Below are 4,437 nucleotides of genomic sequence, written 5' to 3'. Positions count from 1 at the left end.
TTTTGGTCATGGTATTTTTATCGCAGCCATACATACCCTACTTAAGACACTTTGTATGTTTGTAACTTCTATATAGGAAGGCTACTGATTTTGGTTATGTTAATTTTCATAAAAGTAGTATCCTACTGCTTCTATGAACCTTTGTCAGGTGTAGAAGTTTTCTGGCCGAATCTTTACAATCTTTTATGTGTAGAGTCATATTCCTTTGGCTTCTTCCTCTCTCATTTGAAGTCCATTTATCATCTCTTCTTGTCATATTGCTCTTGATACCACCTTGAGCACTATATTAAACAGGAGTAGAGATTGGACAACCCTGTCCTGTTCATGATAATAACGGACAATTTTAAAACAAAATGCAAAAAAATGAAATTATCTAGAGATACAGATAATATCTGTTTCATAAGTATAAAAAAGCTGAGCTGAGCCTGGCTTCAGTGTGAAAGGGACTTTTATTTTTAGCTTATTGAACAAATGTGCTAGGGGGCAATAACATTAATGTCAAGTAACTCTATATATAGAGAAAACAATTAAGTTGTATCCATTTGTGGACTTCTTCCTGAGCAAGTGTGAGAGTCAGTCAGGCATGGGCTCCAGGCCTGTATTCTCAGCCATATTAGTGAAGAAAATATTGCTAGAGTTCATAAAAGTCCTGGTACCATCCCAACTCACTGCTTGACAAGTGTCCACAAAGTCTGGGTGTGTTTGCTGAGGGACAGTTGCCTAGACCTGTCCGAAAAAGTGTTGCCAAAGTTGGTCTTAACAACTACATAACCAAGCCCTGCATGCTTCAGATAATTTATATGTGCATATGCACAAAACACAGCACACTTGGGAACCATAAGTCACTACTGGGAGTTTTTTTTTCCTCTGACAAGTGAAGAAGTAAAATGATTACTTTTATAGAATAATTTATATAATTGTATGGCAAAAGTAGAAAATTATTTGCTACCCAGCTCATACCTCCTTCCTTGGGGCATATGCTCAGCTTCCTAGTGGGCGATGAGCTAACTCAGGTACATGCTTACACTAAGAGCTCCTTTTTATTCAGAGGTACTGATTGACAGATGGAAATATAGCGATAGGAAAGGAGTGTTTGTTGACCCTTTTAGGAGAAAGTCTTTTTTTCCCCTCTCCATAGCAACTGCCAGAAGGGACTCTGTACAGTGTAAGGTAAGGATGGAAGCTTGAATTTGATAATAATTTGTACCTGATCTCCTACATGGAAATAATAATAAAACACATGTTTGAGACTGACCAAAGCTAGGCATTACCATATATATATATATATATATATATATATATATATATATATATATACTTGGTTTTGTTATTTCAAGACAGAATTTTTCTGTATAGCCCTGACTATCTTCGAATTTGCTCTGTAGAACAGACTGGCCTTGAACTTGGAGATACTCCCGCTTCTGCTAAATGTACTATGAACTTTTAAAGCATGTTACTAAATACATTTCCATTGTTGTAAGGACTGTTAATGGGTATGATGTACATAGAAAATCCTCTGTGATATTCAAACATATTTTTATTTGTTCAATGACAAAGAGATGCTATTGAATAACAATGAGTTTCTTTTTTTCCTGTCTTTTCTTTTCTTTTTCTTTTTAAAAAGATTTTAATTATTTTATTTATATGAATACATTGTAGCTGTCTTCAGACACACAAGAAGAGGACATCAGATTCCATAAGGGATGGTTGTGATCCACCATGTGGATGCTGGGAATTGAACTTAGGACCCCTGAAAGAGCATTCAGTGCTCTTAAGCATTGAGCCATTTCTCCAACCATTTCTAAACATAATGCTTGTCACCCGTAAGAGATACTGTATAACTTAAAGTAATTACAATCTACAAGTTTCCACTACCTGCCCCTAGAGGCATTGCAGGTGTGGCTGCTGTGTCACACGTGTGTCAGTAGCTGGTAGAAAGGAGAGAGGCTGTGTCTATAGCTTAATGTTCTGACTTACAGACATCTGAATGATTAGCAGCCTAAATTCCCTCAAAAAAGTGGGCCTGAGTTGACTACCAAGCCAACACCAGGACCTCCAGACTGGGAGCTGGCCTGAGATGACCACCAGGGGGCCTCCAGACTGGGAGCTAGCCTGAGGTGACCACCAGGGGGCCTCCAGACTGGGAGCTCACTTAAGGTGACCACCAGGGGGCCTCCAGACTGGGAGCTCCCTGAGGTGACCACCAGTCCAATGCCAGGCAGGCCCAGACAGGCTCCCAGGACAGGAAGCAAGCTGGAAACTAGAAGAACCCTGCGTAGGACCACCAGCTCCTGTCACAGTCAGCCTGAGACAGACAACTCTCTCAAGGGGCCAGTCAGGTATGGATTGGGCGAGGATGAAGCCTGAGATGTCCTAAAGATTGACACCAAGGGACCTGGACAGGGAGCTAGTCAGAGATGATGACCAGACCAGTGCTGTATAGGCTGGAATTGGGGCAGACCGTGTTGAAGATGACCCCTGCTTGGAGCCATAATTCACAAGTGGGCATAAGCACTCATGAGACCACTCCTGAGATAACTCTAGACATGTAGAGACCCTGGACACCACTAAGAGAAGCAAGTAAGTGGTGAAAAAATGGAAGAGAAAGAGAAACAGAAGGAGGTGGGTACAATGAAGAGATGCAGAACTGGAGACTCAAGGGTACTGAGGAACAGCCTGATGTGAGAAGCCATTGTTGCTACCTGGGAGCATAGTAGGATTCTGGGTCCATGGCCCTGCAGCAGCATGGGTCTGTTACCATCAAAGACCAGGTGGACATCCCTGATCTTGGCTACCACCAGACACATGTTGATGTCTGAAGGCTATTCAGAACTGGCTCCACCACTCACCTAGGCATCCTGAGACAATTGGCCCTAGGGGCATGAGAGTAGGAGAGCTGACCCTACCCCTAGCCATCTGAACTCAGGAGAGTGGGTCCAAGAATACCAGTCCTACCTGGCCCTACCATTTGTCTCCTGTGTGGCAAGGATGAGGGAGAGTATGAGTGTGGGAGAACTGGCCCTGCCTCTCATCTGCTGCATCACTTAGGAGAGGGGGTCCTGCCCCTCACCTGCTGCATCACTTAGGGGAGGGAGTCCTGCACATCACCTGGGTAACACAGTAGAGCTGGTCCTGGATGCGGAGGTGGCAGGTCAGCTGGCCTGGAGGTGGAGAATGCAGATGAGCCCATCCCTGCCTCTTGTCTGCTGTGTGGTGGCACAGACATCTATGACAGGCAGTAGAGCTGGCCCTGGGGTCATGAGAGTGGGAGAGATGGCTCTGTCCCTCACTAACTGCAACACTCGGAAAAGTGGACCCTGGACGTCACCTGGGCAGCAGGGTAGATGTGGCCCTGGTTGTGGGGTGGGAGAATGGAGGCCTGTTTTTGGTGAGCTGGCCCCAAGGAGAGACGGAGGGCTGACCAGCTCAGATACCTCTCAGACCTAAATATGTTGATTCGAATGGATCTACCCCAACATCTACCCTGTCAATGAACTGTGGAGTGCCTGAAGGGGCCGGTTCTACAGATCCAAAACCACAGGGTCTCTAGGCACAAGGCACCAATGAGATAGCTGAGAGGAGCCCCAGTGAGGTTCCAGTAGAGACGGACTAGCAAAAGCCAGAGGCCTTATACCAGACAAGTCACTGCAATGAACACTGGCAAGCAAAGAAGTGTGGACAAAGGGGCATACTGTAGGACACACTGCGACGCACTACAGCTTCCATGAGGAGATATTTTTCTCTGTGGTGGGGAAGGGTGCAAGCACAGTGGGTAGGTACAAGGGGCAGGGAGGTGAGTGGGATTGGGGTATATGACCTGAAATTTACAAAGAACCAATTAGAAGTTTAAAACATGTGAACATGGAGGTACACAGCTGTCATCCCCTGGCTCTAGAGGCTAAGGAAGAGGTTGACATGGAGGCCAGCCTGGGTTGGTTGTCATTACATAATGATAATCTATGTCAGAAAATAAAAAGGTACCAACAGCTCTTAGTCTTTAAGGTCCTACCACTATTTAGCAATATGAATTTCAATAGCTTAGTATGCAGTCACCTAGAAAGCTGCATGGTAATGCAGTAGCATTAGCGTTTAAATTTAGGAAGTACATGGTCATGGCAATTATAATTTTCCACTTTATTGTGATGGTGAATCAGACAAGGTACAGGAAAATCGCAGATACAAGTGCCGGAAGAGTGCTCAAGTGCAGGAATATTGTGCATGTGACAGGATTACTCGTGAGATTGCCAGATGGTTGTTAGTCTTGCTTTCAATGCAGTTTTGCTGATTTAAGTTGTAAAAGCTGGAGGAGACACATGCTTTGTAACTGGTCTGAACTATCTTCTCAGCAACCAAAGTTATGGTCTGTGTTAAAGTGCCTTTCAGGCTTCAGCAATGACGTTTGCTTCCTGGATAATGTGCTCGCTCCTTATGGCTTTC

At 44.5% G+C, this 4,437-nt stretch overlaps 1 non-coding gene across 1 annotated transcript; it reads left to right on the top strand.

Moving 5' to 3' along the window:
- Positions 1-1,874: 1,874 nt before the first annotated feature.
- Positions 1,875-2,006, top strand: LOC115031814. Its single transcript, XR_003837475.1, has one exon. It is a non-coding gene; the product is annotated as a small nucleolar RNA SNORA17 (small nucleolar RNA).
- The last annotated feature ends 2,431 nt before the right edge of the window (positions 2,007-4,437 follow it).

The sequence above is a fragment of the Mus caroli genome, chromosome 8 (genome assembly GCF_900094665.2).
Source record: "Mus caroli chromosome 8, CAROLI_EIJ_v1.1, whole genome shotgun sequence".
Taxonomy (NCBI): Eukaryota; Metazoa; Chordata; class Mammalia; order Rodentia; family Muridae; genus Mus; species Mus caroli.
The sequence above is the reverse complement of the archived record's forward strand: the minus strand, read 5'-3'. Positions and strand labels throughout refer to the sequence as shown.